Source organism: Neovison vison, chromosome 1, assembly GCF_020171115.1.
Source record: "Neovison vison isolate M4711 chromosome 1, ASM_NN_V1, whole genome shotgun sequence".
Lineage (NCBI taxonomy): Eukaryota > Metazoa > Chordata > Mammalia > Carnivora > Mustelidae > Neogale > Neogale vison.
The window spans coordinates 32,038,101-32,062,643 of record NC_058091.1 but is presented as its reverse complement, the minus strand read 5'-3'; positions in this window follow the sequence as shown (position 1 = coordinate 32,062,643).

Sequence of the window (24,543 nt, the reverse complement as noted above, 5' to 3'; positions counted from 1 at the left end):
GGAGGTCTATTTTTCTGCAACTTTACCATATCCCAGGGGTTCTGCAAGAAATGTGCTTGGGTAAGTAGTGCGGGTCTTGAGAAAGAAAAAAAGCTAGAGGTATCACAACCCCAGATTTCAAGATATACTGAAAGCTGCTGTAATCAAAAGAGTATGATACTAGCATAAAATAGACACATAGGTCCACAGAACAGAATAAAGCGCCCAGAAATAAACCCACAACTATATGTTCAATTAATCCACAACAAAGGAAGCAAGAATATGCAATGGGGAAAAGACAATCTTTTCAACAAGTGATGTTGGGAAAACTAGACAGCAATGCAAAAGAATGAAACTGGACTACTTTTTAACACCATACACCAAAATAAACTCAAAATGGATTCAAGACCTAAATGTAAGACCTAAAACCATAAAAATCCTAGAAGAGAATAGAGGCAGTATTTTCTCTGATGTCAGAGCAATGTTTTTCTGGATAAGTTTTCCAAGGCAAGGGGCACAAAACCAAAAATATACTATTGAAATTACATCAAAATAAAAAGCTTCTTCACAGCAAAAGAAACCATCAACAAAACAAAAAGACAAGCTACGGAATGGGAGAAGATATTTACACATTCTTAATAGAACATTTTGAATTGACAGAAATGCACAAAGAAAGAAAGAATGTAAATCACCTACTATCTAAACATCAATCCTTCAATCCTACTACCTAAACATAAGCATTGTTACTATTTTGATACATATTATGTATAGCCGTCAGGCATCTTTCTGTATGTGTGTGTGTGTGTATATATATATACACACAATACATATTGTGTATTTGGAAATATATGTGTTGTTATGGACCAGATGTTTTTTACTACCTGCCCCCCCCCACCCGCAACTCCTATGTTGAAGCCTGAACTCCCAATGTGACTGTATTTGGCAATATGGTCTTTAGGAGGTCATTAAAGTTAAACGATGTCATGAAGGTGGGCCCCAGACCGACAGGATAAAAACAGACACCAGAGAGACTCTGGCCTTCCTCCTCACTCTCCCTCCTCTCCTCTCTTTCTCCCCACCGTGTGAGGACACAGCAGGAAGGCAGTGGTCCTCTACAAGCCAGGAAGACAGTTTTCACCAGATATCAAACTGCCCAGCACCTTGATCTTGGACTTCCAACCTCCACAACTGTGGAAAATAAATCTCTGCTGTTTAAACCACCCCATCTATGGTGTTCTGTTATAATAGCCCGAGCAGACTGAAACATGTGTGTTATACATGCTATATCGTTTGTTTTTTTCACTTAACAGTAGATGATGAACATTTCTCTGTGCATTAACTATTGTACACTGTGATTTTTAATGGCTTTAAAATATGACAAAACATAGATGCAACCTAAATTTTTAATAAACTCTATTGAACATTTTAATGATTTTCAATTTGGGGTCATTATAAATAATGTTGTAATGAATATCCTTGGATATTTATCTTTTTTACATAGCTCTCATTCCTCAAAGTAGAACTGGTGGATCAAAAATAATGATATTTTAAAAGTTTTGGATATATGTGTTAAAATGTCCTGCAGAAAGACTGTACCAATTTATACTCCTACTGACGGTTATCTGGAGTTTCCTATTATCAAGAACTCCCATCAACAAGAGGCACTGTCATTGTAAAATGGTATTTGTTGATTGGAAGGCAAAGAGGTATCTCATTGCTATTTTAATTTGTACTCTTAATTCCTAAATGAATAAATTATGTTTACTTTGGATTTATTCTTTAAGGATAGCATGGGCAGAATGTCACTCTTAAATATAATTATTAGAAACTTTATTATTAAAAGCTTAATGTTTCAATATGGCATTTGTTTTATGACCTACACTTTACTACTTGGAGAGCATACTTAATGTACTCACCAATCCTGCGGCTTCTAACACAATTTCACTGCTTTCCTTTTCTTGATTCTTTAAAGAAACTTGGAATTTTTGTAGGTTTTATGAGAGTTGGAATTTGAGTCTGAATTAGCCCTAGAAAAACTTCTAAGAATTCTTAATTCAGAAAATTATGGCATGCTTCCAGGTAAATGGTTTGCTGGTAATAGGACAATGGGATCTTCAAAATAGATCTGTTTCATTTTATTACCTGGCTATTTTTTTCTGTTATGCTCTCAATATCCACTCATTATGAATAGCTGGCACCTAGCAGATACAAAATAAATATCTTTTAGATGATTGAATGAATTAATGAGGGAATCATTTTTCTGATTTTTTTTTTTAAGATTTTATTTATTTATTTGGCAGACAGAGATCACAAGCAGGCAGAGAGGCAGGTGGGGGGTGGGAAGCAGGCTCCCCGCTGAGCAGAGAGCCCAATGTGGGGTTCGATTCCAGGACCCTGGGATCATGACCTGAGCCAAAGGCAGAGGCTTTAACCCACTGAGCCACCCAGATGACCCCTGTTTTCTCATTTTAAATTGAAGCAAATCTTATCTATTCTAAACCATTTAAATTAATGGCTATAATTCTACCCATTTCTATCCCCAATGCAATCCTCCTTTACATTCTTCTCTGTTATGATAAATTCTACTTCTTTTCTTGTACCATCTCCCAAAAGACCATCTTTCTAGAAACTATTGAGCACAAGAGTCAAGGAATTTTGCTCCTAATGCTCCAACTCCAGAACCAAGCCTTCTGCTGAGTTTTAAAGAAACAAGGACAAAATTAAGGAAAGCATGAGTCACAATTTCTTCAAGTCACATCGAATACAAATGACATGTCAAGTTCCCTCTTTATTCTTTTGTTTAATCAGAAATTACCATAGAAAATTTGCCTTAAATTGGCCTTGGAAAATTCATTGGTTATTTTTTTAAACATTACCCCAGGAGGTTTTTTGATCTTTATTTTCTTTTACTAAGACTAACCTTGATCTACCCTCCACTTTTGTCCACTCCCAGTGAAAATATATTTCCAAAAATTAGTGTCTATTTTACAGTCATTTGTGAAGAGGCATTTGCTGAGAGATCTGTCATGACATTTTTGATACAGTTAAAAAAGAGTTAAAAGAAATTTTCTTCAAAAAGACCAGTACAAAAGTACTCCTACATGTACTAGGATTTCGGATGCCTCAAATATTTTCATGAATGAAAGCCCTTTTGGTTATTTTCATTATAGGAGAAATTCTTTTATGGAAAATTCAAAGCAACAAAGAAAGCTCAGATTGCAGTTCTAACATTTTTCAGCAGAGTTGACCAAACATGAGTCCTAAATTGACGTATTATGAACACAATAAATAAGGTTTTAAAGGCTGGCCAACACTGTGAAGCTTTTTGAAACAGACCTCTCCTTTATGTATATATCTTTCTGGGAGTTCATGGATCATGAGAGGACACGGAATTCGAAGGCTTCTGGTTATTCTTACAATAGCCACAGCTAATGGACATCTGGGCAGCGAGGATCAGTCACTTCCTGTAGAATCATCTGTGATGAATTGTCCCTGTGGCCAGCTTGGGAGTGGAGGAGCCCTTACACTGTTGACCAGAGTTATTAGAAGACTGCACTGGCGTTGTAAAAGGTTAATTGCTGATGGATAAACAATTCAACTCAAACCATTTCTGGTGAATTCCTACTTTGTACAAGGCACAAAGATGGTAGTGTTGGCAGCTGCGACATGGGCAGTGGTGGTGGTGGTGATGGAGGTGGAGGTGGGGGTGTGTGTGTCTGTGAGGCGGAGAGAGTCACAAAGAGGAGTGACCCAGCCCCTGCCCTCAAGGGTGGAAATGCTAGAGGGGAGATATGTAAAAGATAGGGAAGAGGCATGAATCACCCAGAGGAGCCCGATGGTTCTAGTATCAGGGTACAAGAGATCAAAATTCAACTCAAGTGGGTCAAGAGGAAGTGAATAGTTTTAAAAAGAAAGATATATTGTAGGTGGTTAAAGAAACACAGCTTCAACAGAGTAAGGATTGATCAATGAGAGACAAAAAGGCAAAGATGGACACACACTCACACACACACACACACACACACACAGAAAATGGCAGAAGTCTCATTGTAAAAGAGCCAAAATCTGGAATAGCCCAAGCCATGTGGAGAGACCTACCTTCTTTCATGTTCTTATCTGTAATAATCTTACCTGCATTTAGAATGTTTGCTCCATCACTAGAGTTCAAGCTCCAAGGAGACAGCCAATTTGTCTGGTTTGTTAATTGTTCCCCAGAGAACATAAGACAGTTGGAAGCACATAAAAATATCAGCAGAAAGAACATATGAACATTTGTGATAGATGACTTACAGAAACACTAGGGAGGCCTGTGTTCCAGGAGCTGGGGTTTGAGGAAATGCACCCCCTACCTCCACATTATCAGATGGTAGCAGAAATCTGTGAACAGAAATCTGCTAGAAATGTGTAGGCTATAGCGAGATATTGATTAGAATTTTTTTTATTCCTCTGGATTCACATCCAGGACCCAAGACTGACGTAGAGATGACACAATGACACCCCAGTATAAAGAGAGCAGAAAACAAGTAGAAACAAACACCACCCTTAGAGGTTTTTAAGAGTTAGCCCAAATGGTTCTGCTATTACAGGGATGGGGATTAAAGGGAACACTGAAGTCAGAACTCAAGTCGTCGGGGACAGCTGCATGTGGGTTTCCTTTATTTTCAACCTTCCGACCGGTCCTCAACACTTCTGCCAAGTTAGGAGGAAAGCTTTAAGAGAATGACTCGCAGAGACTGAAGTTGGTAAGGAGAGACTGGCTGCTCAGTCTGGTTCAATGAGTCCTGTGCAATGTAATACTCTGGGTGTACCGAGGGAGATGGCAGGGTGAGGAGAGAAGGCTAAAGACACAGCACCGGACTCTCACCACGAGATGGGGCAAAATGGCCAAATTCCCCATCAATCAAACAAATACAGCAGAGGTAGCAAGGCTGGGGTCTGGAGTGAGAGGACACTTGAAGCAAGAGGTAATGGGGTCCTCTTGCTAGAGATGTATGTGGAAGGGTTGGAAGGGATTGAGCTGAGTGGACCTCCCAGGTCAGGGCACCGTGCAGTAGAGAAGTGTGGAGAAGACCTCATGGAGAAGAGCTGGAAGGACCCTGGCCTGGCACGCTCTCCCAGTGACAGCCACGCTTCCTTCATCAGGCTCACTCCCCCGGACTCTTCAGTCAGGTCAAACATCAGTTCCTCAGAGATGGGTCAGACCATAATTTTCTTGGTAATTTTTGATTAGAGTCTGTCCTCTCTTCAAGACTGTAGCCTTCTCCAGGGCAAGGGGCCCTGGGGCTTCTGCTCACAGTGGCCTTCCAGCGTACCCAGCTTAGGGCTTGGCATGGAACTGCAGCCTGGTGGCCAGGGGAGCTGGTTCTGGGCTTGGGAGCTCTTCTACCTGTGCTCCCTCTCTAGGCCTCGGTCTCCTCTTCTACAAAAGGGACTAAAAAGCATCTTGATTCTATCTGTTACTGTGAAGGTTCAGTGAAAGCATACATAGAAAGTGCATGGCCTAGTACTGGACACGGTTATTATCTACAAGGTGAACAGCTGTTGTTTTTATGACTGGCAGTCGGTAAGTATTGGTTGAATTGAATTTAAAAAAGAGCCAACAGTATTGGATGGTTCCTATGCCAAGTATCATTGAAATGCTTTACATTTACCATTTCTTTCCATCCTTCAAGCCCCCTAAGAAAAGGGCATGACTATCCACCTTATTTTACTGATAAGGAAGCTGAAGTACAAAGAGGCTAAGTAACTTGCTCAGAGTCGTTCTGTCATTAGATTGGTGAAAACAGGTTAAGGAACAGCCCAGATTGTGACATATATCATCAGTTTCCAACGGGTTTGCTGTAAATGTTTCTTTATCTTCAGCACCGTCTTCTCTGGCCAATAAAAAGAGTTGTTAGCAAACAGCCCATCTTACATGAAAACGTTTATTTGATATGGCTAGGTACTGACAGTAGATGATTTTTAAAAGCATAAATAGTCAAGGTAAGTTCTTCTGCGGTCACATTTATTATCTCTTATAATTCAATAAAATATGTCACTTGCATCAAGGTCATTTTGTTATTTGCTTTTATTGGACACATGCAAATTTAGAAGATACCTTAAAATCTGCGAACCTTGAAGTGCATAATCACCATAACATTGATGTAAATATAAATCACTTAAAATATATCAGAGTAGGAATTCTCAGAAAGCTTGACTGAGGAAAAAAATTGTAGATGTCTATATTTGGCTATGTTTACATCTACCTATGTAAATAAGAAACTTTCTATTCATACGCATAAATATTGAATTCAGCAGTATTTTATCTTTGCATTCTTACCTTTGAATGGAGCTCACACATTGCTCACTGATTAATTTAAGAGAAAGAAACCTTAGAAAGTAGTTCACTTAAAGCATTTTACCCAGAAACCTAATACTTTTTTCCAGCCATTTAAATGATATACCACACAGTAGTGCACAGCGTTTCCTTCTAAGTCTCATCCTTATTAAATGCACAGCAATTCAGTAGATTGCAAGATTAGGAACTCAGGCTCTTGGGTTATACTGACCTAGATTCAAATCCTGACATGATGACTTAATCAAGATATTTAAGTGGCATAATCCTTAGCACCTCCATCTGCAAAATGGGATAATAATAGTATTTATTTCCTAGTGCTGTTAATGATCATTAAAGAAGATAATATGGGAGCACCTTGGTGGCTAAATGGGTTAAGCATCTGCCTTCGGCTCAGGTTAAGATCCCAGGGTCCTGGGATCAAGCTCCAAGTTGTATAGGGCTCCCTGCTCAGCAGGAAGTCAGCTTCTTCCTTTCCCTTTCCCTCTGTACCCCCTACTTGTGTGTGCTCTCCACTCTCTCTCTCTCAAATAAATAAAATCTTAAAATAATATATTTAAAGAAGATAATACAGCAGTCCCCTCTTATCTAAGGAGATATTTCCAAGACCCCCATTGGATGCCTGAAACTGAAGACAGTACAGAACCCTATAAATACTCAGCTTTTTCCTATACATGCATTCCTATGATAGGGCTGAATTTATAAATTAGGCACAGGATAAGATTAACAACAATGGCTAATAAAAAAGAACAATTATAAAAATATATTGTAATAAGAGTTATGTGTATGTGATATATCTCTCTCTCTCGATAACTTATGGTACTGACCTCCCTTTCTTCTTGTGATGACGTGAGATGATACAACGCCTACGTGATGAGATGAAGTCAAGAGAGTGATGTCAGCATTGCAACATTGCATTAGACTACTATTGACCTTCTGCCAATACCTCGAAGGGAGCATCTGTCACTGATTTCAAGTAGCTAAAGCTATGGGTAAGATGGAATTGCTGTAGTTGTAAGGGGCTGAACACTGTTAACCTATGGTTAGCTTCCAACCATGTCTATTAGTGAGTCCCATCCAACACTTGGTAGATGTTTGAATTATCATTGCTGAATTAATCAAAATTCAGAAGGCAAACTGCTTAGAGGCAAACAAGGTAGGCTTAGTGTGAGTTGTTAATCAGTTTTTCCCCCAATACATTCAAGGACTGGTTGTTTGGGATTCACCCTGGAAGCTTTGAAAATTTAGGATTCTGGTTACTCTGAAAATTCTGACTCACTCAGAAGGCATGATATTAGGCCACAAATGCATATTCATAGAAATCCTTACAGGGATTCCGATGGACAGCCAGGTTGGAGACCATTGCCTCTTACACACCTTCGATTCAATAAAAAAACGTCTCCAGTAACTCTCATGGGCAGGATGGACCCCCAATAGATGGAAACAAGATTTCTCAACATTTTTCTGGTGAAAGAACGTCCACATCACACCATCGGTAGCCTCATTCCAGAAATGGCTTTTTCAATTCCCTAAAGGTATGGCCAATAAGAGGAAGTCCCAGAATGGACTGAGAGAAACCACAGGGAAGGGCACCTGACCCTGAGCATTTTCTAAGATGTCTGTGCCCTCAAGCCAGACAATAGCAGCTCCTCCCACCCAGAGAAGGAGCCAGTGTCAAGCAGCTAGAAGAAAACAGACACCCTTCCCTCCTCATTTGGATTTCTGCTCTTCTGTATCTCTCTGTGCCATCGATTACAAAGGCAGCCAATAAATACTTACGAATTAATGATTGTCATCTGAGAGTCAGCCTTCCATTACAGTAGCCTTTAATACATCCCAGCCAGCAGATGTGCATTTAGCCAGCAAAGTTGATTGAATGAATTTGCCTCCCCATTGAACCCTAGGAAAAACGGCCTCCATTTTCTTTCTCCCGCCCGCAGACCTCCTGGTTCCAGCCATGTGCGCTCGCCCCCTATCCCCATGCCCAGCTCTTCCTTCCTGCTCTGTCACGCCTCCAGGCATGCCACGGAGTCATGTGCTCCAGGGTATAAATAACAGACCAACATTCATCTCTGTGGTGGCAGAGAAGCTGCTGCTACTTTTTCTTTCTCTTTTTTTCTTTTTTTTCTGGAAACCTGCCTTTGGTGTGACAGTCTACTACAGCAGTTTGAGACATTTTCACAAAACATTTCTGAGGGAAGCCGGGAGAGGAGATGGGGAAGTTAAGATACTGCTGTGGCCTTCACACATCAGTTTATAACTTGCCTAAATATTTGTCATCATGTCAACAGCACTTAAATATGAGCCAATAATTCATTTCAATCCAGATCTGTATTCTCCGAAGTGTTCTTGAGGGAAAAAGTTGCTCAGCGCTTCCAAACTTTTATTCCCTTATCCCTGGGAAAATACTACTTTTTTCACTTATTTAGGATCTTCTTTAAGAATTTATAGCAAAGATATAAATTCTAACAGAGCAGGAAGGGTGTCTGTTTTGCTCATCATGATATCCCCCAACAGTGAGCATAATAGCATACTACTGATGATAGTAGGTGATTGAACATATTTTTTTTAATCAGGGGAGACACACGTTAGAAAAGAGTCTTGGAGGACTAAAGAAGACAGAGAGATTTTTAGAAGGCCATTTCAAGGAGAGAGAACCCTGCCTCCCTCCGCCAAAATGGGAAACTCTTTTCTTCCAGTGCATACAGAGAGAGGAGGGAGAGAGAGGAAGAGGGTAGGGGGGAAAGAAGGGAGAGAGAGAGAGAAGAGGAGAATAGAAGAGAGGAGAGGAGAGGACAGAGAGAGAAAGAGGGGAGACAAAGAGGACAAGAGAGTATTCGTCAAGGAAAGGAATTATGGCCTCTTGCCCTTCATTGCCCTTGATAACAAGGGAAGTGTGGATAACATATGTGGTTCAAACAGAAGTTCCTTCAATGCCCTTCCCCCCATCCTCTGAGGATGAAATCTTAGCTTGGCATGATTTATAAGGCCCTGCATGACCTCCCCTTTGCCCAACTATCCAGCTCTGGGCCCATCTCCACTGTCCCCTCCCAGGTGTGCTACATTCCAGCCATCTTGAATGTCCTTCACATTCTCTTGTGTCTGGGCATTGCCATATGCTACACTCTCTGCCAAGAACACCTTCCACCCTTCACTGGACGATTTCTTTTGTGTTTGGGTATCCATTGAAATGTCATTCCCTCCACGAAGTCTCTCTAGGCCTTTGGGTTAGGCTCCCCTACTAGGTTTCCATGTTCTGGCCTCTTGTAGGTTGGGCTGTAACTGCTTTGCATAGCTGCCTCTGCTGGGAAAATAGGCCCCAGAGGGGTAGTGAACCAGCCTGTGTGGTTCATCACTGTTTCTTCAGCCCTGAGCATGGCCTGACCCACAGTCCATCAATTTTCACCAAATGGAGGAGGAAACAAGGAGAAAGGAAGGAATCTGGGGCCTGAGCAAAGAGCAAGGGACCATGTCAACAAAGAGATGGTGGCTACACAGGGTGGGTGTTGGTTTCCCTGGCCTCTCTAAGATCCCTTTGGTGGAGTCCCAGATGATGTGGGAAAATGAACCTAATGCAACTGAGCCCAGAATTATATGTAAGAAAAGAAAAGAAAGAGTAAATGATTGCTGATAAGACTAAAAGTTTTTGGGGGCACCTGGGTAGCTCTGTCAGTTAAGTGTCTGCCTTCAGCTCAGGTCATGATCCTGGGGTCCTGGGTCGAGCCCCACATGCTTCTCCCTCACCCTCCCCTCTTCTGCTTATTCTCGCTCTCTCAAAGAAATAAAATCTTTAAAAAAAAAGATTAATAGCTTTTGAAAAGAGCTACTTGCAGTTAAAACATTCATTTCTAGCTACATATGTTATGAAGCAGTTCTTACTGAACAAAATTATCACATATCAGACAGAAGTTCTTATATCACTTTAAAAATTTCATCCTGATTTAAGAAGAAAGAAGAATAGGCCAATCTACATGATTTCATGCAACTTTTTTGTAGAAAATTCATAAAAACAGATAAGTTGATTTCAGTATATCAAAACAATCAAAAACAAAGTTCCTAATTAATTTTAAGACGTGTGTTTTGAACATGGAGATTGCTCCAGCCAGGAGCTATTACCTGGGTTTCTGCTGTTTGTAATCATGTCTTGAATGCTTACATGCTTAGGGTAATGTCCGAACCAAAACCACTTATTATCCCAGTTAAAAATGGGGGGGACAAATCGAGTCCTAGTTATGATGGTGACCCAGATCACCATGTATTTCCTGACTGACTTGATACGTGCAAAGTAACGTTGGGTTGTGTCTTTCTTCCAAGAGGGTTTGGTTTCTCTGCAGGAACATAGGGTGGATGCAACTTGCATTGGCCATCGAGGAGACCCCAGTTCTGGATGCCCCAAGTATTTGGGTGTCCTGACTCCTCTGGATACCCGTCTGTTACCTGGCTAGAGTTACTTATTTGAATTTTGTCCCCTCATTTCCCCATCTATAGTGGAAAATTTTCTTAGAATCTCTTACAGTCTGCCCATCTCATTTAGAACTCTTATGTAATCTATTTGATGTGATAAGCATTTTATGTTTCTCTATCATTTAATTGGTCAAAGGCTTTCCAAATAAAAATGGATTATCCAGAGATTCAAGAAAAGAGAAACCTGGCAAAAAGCATTAATTTATTGAGGATATCTGTTATCTACAATTGTCTATTTTATATCATCAACTGCTTCACAAGAGGGGAAAAAACTGTCTAATAATTCTTTGAATTCTACCAAAGCACTTAGCATATAAATATCCAACTAATGTTCATTGATACATTATTCTACGTATACTAGGCATTAACCAAATACTTTTTATCCACCTATGATAATTTTCATCTATGGGATAAGAAATGAGCTGATAAGGTTTAATTGATAAAGGAATCACAAAGTTAGGCCTTAAAAAATATGGGGTTTTAAGAAATTGAAGAATGGAATAAAAACATGCATTAAAAAAGATGCTAGTAATGCATTAAATGTCATACCTTTGAAATTACCTTGTTTCTTAATTAGAATTCTTCAAGCATATCAATTGAACTTGTCTTCACTGAGAACCACACCCTAGGCAAATTCAAAGCATGGAAGGGAATTATTTTCTAGTTAATGGAGCATGTAAGTTTATTTTAATATTCAAGGTTATGATGGGTGAAATGTAAACTGAGAAGTTTTCCTTTTTATCACGGGTCATGGTATAATAGCAGTACTTACTTTATGAAATAAATGTCCAATTACCATAAAACAAATGGAAGGTCATTACATTTTACTTGGCTTTTGTATGCAGTCTATGAAATGTGTTTCCTTACAAATTGGCATGCTGTAATACTTTGTGTTTGTAGTCAGTCCAGGGAGCCCGGCCTTATCTTTTCCTCATTACAAACCACATGGTCTCCATTCTTGCAATGATAACTTAGTCTTTCTCATCACTGAACCTTTGCGTTAACCATTCTCTCTGCTTAAAATGACTTCTTCATTCCTCTACCAATCCACAAACATTTTCTTTTTCAAGACACTTCAGAAACTCATCTCTCCCACATTTGCCTTCCCTAGGTCTTCCCTAATCTTTTGTAATTATACATATGTGAATCTTGGGTCAGTTAGCCTAATTTGCTCGATAACCCAAGTAATGAGACAAATGAGTCCCTTGTTTTGGCCTGAGAAAAGATTCCTACTTTCAGCTCTCTACATGTCTGTCTAGAGGGTGAGGGCACTAGGAATGGAAGGGGAGGACTGGTTAGGAGTGTGTGTGGCTCAGTGCTAGTTACCATCCTTGGAACAGAGTTTGCAACATATCCTGATACCACTCTTCACTGCAGTGGTTCTTTATAATTGTATGTTTATTTCATTTGCCTTTCCCTGTCTCCACCATTAAATTCTATTTATTTCTTCCATTTATGGTGAGCCTTTGAAACCAACAATGATAGAATTACTATGTGTTTCTCTGAGGAGGAGTGAGGGTACTTTGGTTGATGATGCCAAGGTCACGAACCCAGCTGCCTTCATAGTTCAGGCAAGTTACGTAAATGTGCAAGGACACACAGCGTTAGACAAGGGGCAGAGTCTGTGGAAGCGGGAGGGTACCTGACCAGCCTCGAGGCATTCAAATGCAAAAATTCACAACACCCCTGCCAGTCCAATTTGGCCTTCCAGTCACTAGTTTGCAACCCCTGATGCCCTTATTTCTTGCTCTGAGCCTGTGAGGTATGTTGGTGGTGACAGGGTGATTAGCTACATTTTATTGTGCAGGAATTGAGACCCAGAATAGTAACTCTTAGAAGTCACACCGGAAAATCATCTTCATGCAGATGTCTTGTTCAAAGAGAATAGATTGCAAAAAAAGGTAAAACCAAAAAGCATAATCTAAAACCTGGGAATGAATAAGAGGAATTCCCTGAAAGGAAAATATTCTAATATTTAGAAGCAGTTTTTTAGCACATTCAGTAAGTTTTAAAAACATGATGAAATCATCCAGTCCCTTTACTGTGATTTGGAGATATATATATATACCCACCCATGAACAAACACATACACACACACACAATTTATTTTTATGATTAAATTCTTATTGCCCTGGGAAGTTTGGCATCTCGTCCTTCCTAAGAGATTTTGGCTAATATGTGAACTACCTTGAATTATAGAAAACCTCACTTTAAGGGCTGGATCGTTCCTTTCCTAGATCTCCTACCGGTTCTCTCTGAGATGATGCTTTACCGTTATTACTCTTAGTTTCGACGGGAAAGGAAAGTTTGAGAAGAGATCCTTGAATCCACTATTTAATGTGAATGCTTTGAAATTTTTATTCACTTCCACTACAAGCTGAGAAGTAGGCAAAGCATATTCTGCAAATCAAGCCCGTTAAAATTCCGCTGCGAAGTGTGGACTTGACTGACTGCAAGTGGAGCTGTCAGCTCGTGCAGGCATCACTGTCAAAGGGCCGTGTCATCTGTCAGTGTCGGTTCCAGCTCACTGTTCCACATAGAGGGAATGCACTGTTGCCTCCCAATTGATAACACGCCGCCAGAAGCATGTTACTTTCTCATCCGTCTTCTTGTAGCTGTCAAAAATGGAATCCATTAATTAGTTTGTTCTTGTGAATTTTAGTTGTTCTAAAGACATGTAAATTTCAAAGTAAGACAAATAAAAATCCCAACCCAAACCATGAGGCCAGTAAGGGCTCAAAATCCCGAAGTCGCAGCTCTTGCTGACAGTGGTGAGAACTGACCAGCTAAACTCTGCCTTAAGTGAACGTAATGATGTGGCTAGTTTCCCATCCCTTTTAATGAGAGCATGTTTCCCAAGGCAGCAGAGGGATGGAGAGTTCGAGCAAAAGGCGGGAGACGCCCTTGAACATGGCTCTAACTAGTCAGGCAGTTTGACACAACTTAGGGAGTCTGGTTGCTGCTGCTACTGCATGATTACCTTTTTGTATGTTATTCCTCTCCAGTGGCTTTCAAAAAAAGTTTGATGGGCTTTATTTCCCTCATTTTGGTGGTCCCAGAAAGCCTAGGCAATTCTATAAACTCCGTATACTTTAGACAGGATGCCTCATGTGTAATTCACTTCAGCATTCCAATATACAGTATATCTGTGAATTGAAGGAATATTCCATAAGAAAGTTGAAACAAATATATTGAACAATCTTTATGTCTGGGGTAGTATATTGCAAAAATGAGTACGGTTCAGCTTAACCCAATTTTCTCTCTCTCCGTCTTTTCAAGGCGGTGATAAAGGATCGCACTGACAGTAAATTATTTTATTCTATTCAATTCAATAAGCATTTATTAAGTGACTACTCTGTGTAACTCACTGTGCTAGGTACTCTGGGAAATACAAACATGATTAAAATACAGCCTTAGTCCTCTAGAAGCTCACGCTTTAGAAGAAGGCAGAGGCACACACAAAGAGCCCTAATTCAAGATAGACTGCGGGCATTTCCTAAAGAAAGGGCCATGGAAGAGAGGAGTGAGAGAGATGAGCTCCATGCCAGGGACTCCGGGAGGGAATCCTGGAGTGGGCATTGTTTAAGCAAGAATTTGAAGGGAGGGACCACTCTTTGCACGGCTTTAACGTCCTCATTTTTAAAGTCCATCCCACATACCGAGGGAAAGTATACACCAATGAGTCTGAAAATGACCAGGAAGACTAAACTTGCCCAGGTGGAGATGAGCAGGGAAGAACTTTCCTCGCTGAGGTACCAGCCCAAGGGCTGCCCCAGTGCAATGGAGGGAGGACTCCGGGATCGAGACATCCTTCCGAGCACTGTGCCTTTAACTAAAGGAGCTCCCTTTGTGGACAATGTATAGGGAAGTAGTTGATTAGGATTACATTGGTTAATGATCCAGAGCATAAACAAATGGTAACTCTAACCAGAAGCAGCTGAGATTTTTTCCTTCTTTTTAGGTTTGCTCATCTCCAGGCAGGATATAATATGGGAGAAGTGCGGCCACTAGAATGAATGAAAAGGAAGATAAAAAATAATTCAGCAGAATCTTTTTTAAGAGCATCAAAACATTTCAGAAATTTCTGATCCGTTGCCTGCAAACAGCATGGGTGTTTAGGGTTATTCGAAGGCCCTGCAGGGAAGGGACTTGGTTTTGTTCATTGCCGAGTCCCTGCAACTCAGAAGAGTACATGGCTCGGAGGAGGAATTCCAGCAGCATTCGCTGACCGCACTTTTCACAAAACCTATCAGCTGTGGCTTAGCCGGGTCTCGCAAGAGACGCTGCTCTGCTCAGCTGCGTGCTGCCCCTCCACGGGAGGGATGACTGTAGTTTGAGATGAAATGTTACTAGAAAGACAAGAACCTTTTAGCAGGTGCAAAATATGGATATTTGTCCATTTGGTCACAGCTATTTCTTACAGCTTGAGTAAAACTGATTTAAAAGGAGAGGAAACAAACTGAGAGCTTAAAAAAATGAACTACAACAAAGGACCTTGGCTAAAGCTCAGAATGATTGAAATGCTCGTGTTTCTTGCTATGAAATGCTAGCAATAAGGTTATACCTAGAATGAAGGGAAGTTGTCGACTATTTGGTTAATTCAGTGCCCCTACATGGTCCATTTTAATTCAGTGATAAAATATATTTTATGTGAATAGAACTAGTTTGACCACCTTCACGTGAAAATAAACCAGGCCACAGTAACATCTAAGCTTCGCTTTGGGATATACAGGTCCAGCCTTGGTATTTATAGGTGAAGGATGTTGGCCAATGGCTTCACGGCTTCAGGAGCAGATAATTTACTTAAGTGTATCTGAGTCAAGAGGAGTTGATGTGGGGACCTCTCTAAACCGAAACAACGGGGGAGACACACATAAGAAACATTAGTACCTGCTAAGGGTAGAGCATAGATCCAAGCAGAAGGAATATCTGAATTCTTCTACCCAACCCTTAAAAGTGGGCACTGGTTGCAGTGGTGAGTTGTTCAGAGTCCTGGAGGTCCCCTTCTGGGCCAGGCCTTTAGCTGCTGGGACAGTGAAGGAGAGGCGAGGGCAGCAAATGTGGGGAGCATTATGAGGTGGGGTGCTAATGGCAGCAGCCATTTTCCACAAAAACATTTTAATCTCTTAATAGTCAGTAGAGTCAAACCAGAGCACACCAGTGGAAAAATTATCCCTGAATATAGGCATAAGATCTGGATTCTCTCCCCGAGGATCTTCTAATGAGGCTCAACCTTATTCAGAAGGATAGTCCAGCTGGACTGAACATTAGACCCACTGACCAGAGGAGAGTGTCTATGAAATTGGCTGGGTCTCATATGTCTATAAATAGATCTATTGTAAGAATTCAGATCCTGCCTAAAATGCCAGTCCCTGCCTGGCTTGGGTAGGATTGGTGCCTTTTAAGGGCTGCTGATACGTATCACAGAAGGGAGCAAAAGTTCCCGGGAATCGGTCCTTCACACACTCTGACACAATGTTACTCTCCAACATCAAAATCCAGTTCGCTTAACTTCTACACATTTGACAGAACCGAACTGGTTTTGGCCCTTCTGATCCTTTCTAGTCAGCAACAACATCTTGCTTCCCTCAGATCAACTTTCCTTCCTCTTTCTTTCCCTTCAACTCCCCCTCATCCAACCTTTTCTCCATAAGTGATTATTAAAATTACTATGTCCTAGGTACAAGAAATAACTTTAAACCAGGGATCATGTTAACACGGAAGTGCATACCAGGAACTCATGGATGGTCTATCCCAAGACTCCTCTACCCATAGTAAACCACTTCCACTTTGTGTGTAAGGAGTGGACAGGCCCAACAGGGGGTGGATGCTGTTGGAGTGGGTTACTATAGGAAGAGCTGTCTCTTGGAGGACCAAGACAAGTCATCCCTCATCCAGTGGTTGAAAAGTTTTGCAAGTCGCAGCAGAGCCTTCCCTCTGCACACCTCTCCCTTGCTCTGATAAAGATGGGCCATTGCTGTGGTCTTACCCATGTAAACGCCATCTGATGACCTTGGGTCCCCACAAGGCAGATGGTAAAATCATTAACTGGATTTCGGTCCCATCAGAGTTAAGTATCAGTGAAAAGTAGGTTGGATTTACCTACCAAGAATCCTTTCTAAAAACAAACACACTTGGGGAAGTTGGAAGCCCCTGCGTGCTCTTTCTGATAGAGGAATCCCTTAGAAATACTTGATTTCTCATTTAACTTTCTTTTTTATAATGAACATATTTATCCTTGACTATGAACTTCTGTCATAAAAGAAGACAGCAGTTTGGTTACTTGTCTATAAATAATACAGCAAGATCTATTAACCTAATTTCTATATGTAAGTTTCCCCCTTCTAATTGAATGCTTTTTCTCTTTCTTTTCATTAAAGTCAGCTTCCCGTGACCTTTAAATTCAGTTAGAAAAGTTAATCCTCTGGTTAATCTGGACCAATTGGTTTCTGAAACACCACTCAGTGACAAACCATTATTTCTAGCTCAGCTTTTAATTGGTTAGAATGTTATTGCTGTGAGATCCAGTAGCTGTCAGCTTTGCCTGCTAGCCACTCGGAGCCTTCTGGATGTATTCCAAGTCATTAAAGCAACATCTCCTGTTCAAGCTGGGGATATTTATCCTGAACCCAAGCCCAGTGCTCTCTCCTGCTCTTATTTAATTAAGGCCTAGGGAATGTTGGAGGGAGACCTGCTACAGACTGGGGACAAGTACACTTTTGGGAGGGGATAAAAACCTTGAGGTTCAACTTTTTTATGTTAAATGCTATTTTTAAGTTATTAGGTTGAAACTGCCATATGAACCACAACTTAGCATTGATGCTAAATATGTGTTTTCTCAGATGTTCTATAACTTGCCTCAGGTTTGAATTTCCTTTTACACTGAAGAGCCCAAAAGAACCCAATTATGTCACAGAGGAATACTTATCTGATGTCCAACATACAGACAATATATTACAATTATTTCACTCTTATAAAGAATAGAAGCTCTTGTGTTTTCTTTCTAATCGTCCTATTAGTATCCAGGTGCCATAACTAATAGCCAACGATCATTGCAGTCAACCTTCTTTTAAACAATCACAGACTCAAAACAGACAATCCCCATATATTTTTTCCAGCGATGTACCTAGAGAGAGTGCTGTCTATGGGCCTGTTGTCAGAATCCAGGATTCAGGCCTGAGATTTCTCCTGACTAGCTGAGCGATTGCAATTAAGTTATTCATGTTCTCTGGATGTCAGTGGCCTCCCCTCAAGATAGCGGTGAAACAACATTTATCTTATGGTTTTAAGAGGTGAGTATTCATTTAAAAAAAATGTATAAGAAACACTTTGAAAACACTGAGAGTCATACAGGCAAACCTTTATTAACATACAACAACAACAACAAAATACAATCACTGAGTTCAAGGAACTCTTAGAGTGACAGACAGAGTCAGGTTTAGTCGCTTAAATGAGAGTCTTTCTCTCGCAATCGTGATTCACCCTTTCCTGGTTTCTAGGGCCCCAGAGTCCCTGCTCCAGTGTCTTCTCCTTACTGTCTGTGCCCTCACTTTGTCTGATTTCATTAAGGGGCCAGGGGCAGGAAAGATGCTTCTTCCCCACTCTGGATGATTCCTTCCCTGTGAAAATATCCCCACAAGTGAAACACTCCTGGTCCCTTTTCCTCTTCTCATTTCTTTGACCCTTTGGTAGGTCAAGTCAGTTATTAAATCGATAGATTTGGGAAGAAGGAACTGAGTATGCTTAGCTCAACACATCCCTTGTTGTCTCAGCACTGTGTTCCCCAGCACCGTAAGATTCATGGCCAAGGCTCTGACCTAGCAGGGGTGGTCCCTGAGAGTTCACCTGTCACCAAATGGGTAATTGCATCTAATGCTGGCATTCAGCATTGCAAAGTCTCCTTCTCTGCAGATGCGAGCCCTGTTCCCTTCCCTTGTATTTTTTGATCCAGAACTCATGTGAAGAAAAGGGCTGTTATGCATCATTTGTTGAACACCCCCACATAAGCCTTCCAAATTTACAAAACTACATTTCTACGCTGTGTTTCCCACTGAGCTTCCGTTCCACATACCAATTGCCTTTTAAAGAATCCTATGTGGATGCTCTGTTTGTATGTAAGACCCACACACAAAAAACCCTGACCTAAATTATTAAATTAAACAAAACTCTTCATTTCTCCCGGATCCCATTAGATTACAATCGCATATTTGCCAGTCTCAGTGGGAGAACGGAGGCAGGGACCTGCCGTAATCTGACCCCTGCGTCATACAGGAACACCATGAGGGTTCAGGAGGTTTACTGAGTGAATAAACCCGTGAGGGAGCAGAAACCTGCTGGGATGGGCTGCCCTGGGCCAGCCACCTTCTGGGTCCGAGCACCCTTCTGATCCCCCAGCTCCAGGCGGATCCCAAGATCCCATGTCAGGGCAGCCAGCAGAACTACACTAAGATTTCTGAGAGTACAAAAGGTGAGCTTTCAACTCCACGGGGCCCTGGGCTCTGAACTGTTGGCCCAGCACAGCTGTTCTGCTGATGTGAATGAGTCGGTCAACGGACACTCTATGGCGGGGCTACGCCATGCCCAGCCTCTCTACCTCCCTGTATTCCCCAGTTGGGCTCCCCCCCTCATCTCTTCCTACACCTTTCCACTGCCTTCTCCAGAACACAGACAAACCCTCTTCATCCTTAATCTCTCTTCCTATTGGTCCTTCTCCTTTCTTCTTCTAACTGAAACCGGGCCACACCCCACAGGCACCGCCTCCCCTACAGCCTTAACAAGTGGCAGTCATTTTTCTTACACTCCGCCTCCAAATGGACCTAGAGCTGCCATAAGTAGCCTTCTCACTCCTCATTTCCTTACAGAAGGCCTGACCCTCTTACCTGCCTTTAAGTCCCAGGCTCCTTTGGGGCTCTTGCCATCAGACACACCAACTAGAATCCTTACTGGTTCCAGTCACCTGCCAACACGTAGTCATCCCATTCTTTCCCCAGAGATGTTAGTGCCAGGCTGGTTGTCACCCCTCACACTGCCTCGGTCTTAACTTTCAGTGATTTTTATATTCAGAGGGACAATACCTGTGATATTCTGGGCCTTTCTCTCCAATAACCTTGGCCTATATCCTATCTCAGTCACTCACTCCCAGGGTCACAGTCTTTGTCATTCCAGGCATCTGCAACCTCTCCATTATTTCCATTTCAAGCCTCCTATCCCTCTATTTCCTATCAATTCCTTCCGGGACCCTGATTTCAAGAGTATCTCAAGTGGGGCTTCCATTCATGGACTCCACCACCCTTTCCCCACCCACCTTCCCCTGGTGTCTTCATTTCTTTCCAAATCTGATGCCATTTTGACAAATATATGATGGAAATGTGAAAGGAAACTCTGCAGAAGAGAAAACAGAAATGAGAGGAAATCTGTTTTTACATCCAGAATGATAATCCTAACATGAACATTGAAATACAAAACATTTCCTCAGAATTGGGGGATTTATTTCACTCCTACTGTTGGGCCAGGAAGTCAGCCTTCTGGACTCCATGTAGTCAGAGTCCCAGGGCTATTCCTGTGTCATTCCTCATATCAAGTATCTCATGGAGGAGTCCTTTGCAGAACAACACAAACCGGTGAGCCCTCAAAATACAAATTGTTTCGATGGTATAGACTAATTTGACAAAAAATCTCTTACTTGGTGGTCCCTGTGATGTCATGACTCTTTGAAGAGTTATAGTCCAATTCATTTCTGGAACCCAATCTACTGCTGGGCAGACACACCCAACTTTAATTTTACCTTTCTCCCACAGCACCTGATGAAGTGACTGATAACTTCATTAGAAGAGTAGATGGGGCTGTTATTATATATTAACAATCGCTTCTAGAAAGAGAAAGATGTACCCACCGGTGCTCAGACGGAAGAGGCACTAACTCATGATTGCTGTGTGAAAACAAGTCATTTGACAGTAATATACCTTGAAATAATTTGGAACTTCATTTAAAGTAACCCATTCACATTCATCTACAGATGGAAAATAAGGTGAGTAAAAGCTCTCCTTAAAAATTCACCTTAAAAACTATTTCCTATATTGGTTACTTCTACTGGGGGGAAAAAAGATGTCATTGAATACAGAGGGAAGAAAATTAGACTGGATATACCAATTAGGTAGCAAGTCTATCTATAAATAGATAGGGATCTTTGGGGATTTAGATGTCTATCTATCTATCTATCTATCTACCTACTTATCATCTATCTATCTCATTTTGTGAATTTGGTAAGAAATAACATTGTGTTATTTTTCTGTGTCTTTTCATTTTTACCACATATGGAATGAATTTTATCAGAATTCAGACAGAAAGGATGGATCCTTATTAACTCTTTGCCTAGAGAGGAAGAATTTTTGAGCATGAACTATCTGCCACTTTAAATCAATTATGTACCAAGAGAGCCATAAACTGGCCCAGGGCTGGAATCTGTTGTGAAACTTCCTGGAAAACTAGAACAAAGAAAAGATGCTAATTTCTCAGAGTAGGGGGGAAACATCCTTTTAATTGAATCAGATTATTTTTTATTTTCTGGATTTTAAAGACTGACCAGGACACTAAGTACCTCCAATAAATTTTAGCCCAATCAATAGGACTCAAAGATTAGAGAACTCTGCCATTCTTTTACCTGACAGGTAGCAAGGATCAGTGAATTAACAGACGACTGCTGTCAGCATACTCAATAATGTTCATGAGGTTGTACCTACTGGGAAACTTCACAAAAATTACAAAACTTCTCTGGACCTCCATTTTCTCCATTTAGAAGCAACTTTATACATGCCTTTCAAAAGTGAAACTTATCAGATTTTCCCCGTTAAAAACATTTGCAAACAGGAACAGATTATGAACAGGCTTGAAGAGGAAGGGTGAGCAAAATAATTATATATATATATATATATATATATATATGATTTTTTTTATTTATTTATTTGACAGAGATAGATCACAAGTAGACGGAGAGAGAGGCAGTCAGAGAGAGAGAGAGAGAGGGAAGCAGGCTCCCTGCTGAGCAGAGAGCCCGATGCGGGACTCGATCCCAGGACCCTGAGATCATGACCTGAGCTGAAGGCAGCGGCTTAACCCACTGAGCCACCCAGGCACCCCTATATATATATTTTATAAGATTGTCCTAAGGAGACTGCACTGGTGGGAGTGGGGCTGGAGACATGGAAACAGATAAGGGGACGATCCTGATAATCTAAGACGGAGATGATGAATGGTGGCATTGGGGGAGGAGAAAGGGACAGAGCGGAGATACTCTAAGGGACAAAATTTATCACTTCCATTTTTCTGGTCCACTTAAAGCCAGTTGGTGGTATGACTGCACCCATATGTCTCATGACATTTGGTTCTTTTCTTTTTCTCCCTTCTTCTTTCCCTTCTACATCTCATATACCTGATTCCCTATTCTCTTCCTCAATGTTCCTTCTTCTGTTACTCATGCCCTAGCTCTACCAGTCAAGTGTATGGCTTGGCTGGTCTTCCAGAACTCAGGACCCTGAAGGCCTGTGGGCATGATGCTTGTGCCAGATGAAGGGCCTAATGGAGATGTCACACCCCCTGATTTAACTGTAAATAGTGAACCACTAAACGATCTCAGGCATTAACACCAAAAACCCTACCAGGAGACACATTCCTATTTACTCCTCTACTATGGGTGAAAATCGTGCAAGATAAACAAGTAATAGATAAACAGAGGGGGAGAGAGAATAAACAGTGATGGCAGTAATTACAATGCTTACCATCTGGTGAGAATTGGTGTCTTTTACTAAACAAAAGAAGTTCTACGGTATAAGATGATATAGCAAAAAAAGCTTTCAGTCATCTAAATAAGATCAGTAGTTGGTGTGATGAGCACATGAGGCCAGGAATAGCAGCTCTGGAAACCCTCAGACCCCTGTGTCTCTCCCCTGTAGAAGTTCAGTGACCATGTGCCAGAGGAATGAGTACTGTCCACTACCACAGAAAAGTGTGCTTCAGTGGAATGCTCTAGAAAGCAGTAACAAGAACAGACTGTGGTCAATGCAGCACCATCTCCAGGTCCTTCCAGACTCCCCCCACCACCCCAGGGAAGAAACCTGGGAATAAAATTCTCCAGAATTCTTTGTTTCGCAGGGTCTCAGATTAGATTCTGAGGGTGAGAGGCACTCCCGTGAGATTTAGAGGGTAAAAGAAAAGGAAAGACCATTCTCTGGAAATGGCCAGTGCCCTGGCATTAGCAGGCAGAACACAGAGAGCTTGGCTGGCCCCGTCAAGCGTCCTCTGAAGAATCAACCGTCTTGTGCTGCAGGAAGCTGATATCACAAAAGCAGTGACTTTCCTGCAATTCTGGCCCATCTAGATGTTCTGAAAATCACAGTAGCCTTCTTGACCTTTGTTTCCTGAGTCCTGCCCATAATTGTATAAGCCTCTGATTCCCTGTGTTAGGTGTCCTCCTGCTCAGATGACCTAGAGTGGCTTCTGCCTCACTGAATGAACTGAGGCTGATAGTGATTATAAGTCTGGGTATAAAAAGTGTGGGTTACATTGGAGCCACCACATACTACCTGAGGGACCTCGTACAAGTTTCTTAAATACTTTGAAAATAATTTTCCCTGTTTATAAAAGTAGGAAAAATAAAACTGCATCTGCTCTTCCTAAAAGGTTTCGGCGAAAGCCTCATCAAGGATTAAATGACTTCAAACTTGTAATAAAAGCATTTAGCATGGTGCCAAGGGCAAGTAAGCTTCAAAAACAATATTAGCCATTCATTTTATATAGAATAATACTAGCAATAATGTACTCAACCAATAGCTGTTTCTCGCCTCCTTGTGGCTGGTGCATGCGCTCTTCAGAATGGGGCCAGCAGAAGTTGCAGCTCAGGACACACCTACATGCTCCAATCCAGGGGTAGTGAAGGTGTGATTTCTGCAACTCGAGTTTTAAGAGAATGACAAAAAATTATGTATGGGGGGAACCTGGGGGGCTCAGTCATTTAAGCGTCTGACTCTTGGTTTTAGCTCAGGACATGATCTCCCTGCCCTGGGATCAAGCCCCACATGGGGCTTCAGATTCTCTCCCCTTCCCCTCTGCCTCTCCCCCTTTCCTGCTCACACAAGTGAGTACCTGTTCATTCTCTCTCCTTCTCTCAGATAAATAAATTATTGGAAAAAACAAACAAACAAACAAACAAAAACAGAACAAAAAAGCCTCTAGACAAAGCCAGGGATCTATGGCATGACCAAAGCTAGAACTGATTACAACTCTATTACAACAAAAGTCTTGTTGGGTGATGTCATGGAGGCTGGAATAGCTGTTGGTTAGAGTAGAAGTTGGGAAGTCCTATTCCCCAAGTCCTGTTCTGTGCTCCTGGAACCTTCTTCCATCTCTAGTTTTCTGTGGGTTGGACAATGCATACTCCGAAGAAAGATGAAAGTTGGGAAACCAATGGCTTTAGAAAGTGATCAGTTCAAAGAGAAGCAACACCAAATTAAACAAACTTGGGCCTTGAAGAAAAAGAGAACTTAATCATGAATTCATTAGAAGCTTCTCTGTGACATTAGTTTAAGGAGTTACAAAATCAAGAGGGGATGACTGTTTTGGCCTCACAACAGAAAGCTCAGGTACTTAAGAGCATTGCATAATAGAGAGAAGTGTGACAGAGTGGCGTGTTAGAAGGTATGCAGGATGGCTTCCATACTTTCCCACCGGTGCTCACAGGTGAGGGGTGAGAACTGCCATGGTCATGGTTCCCC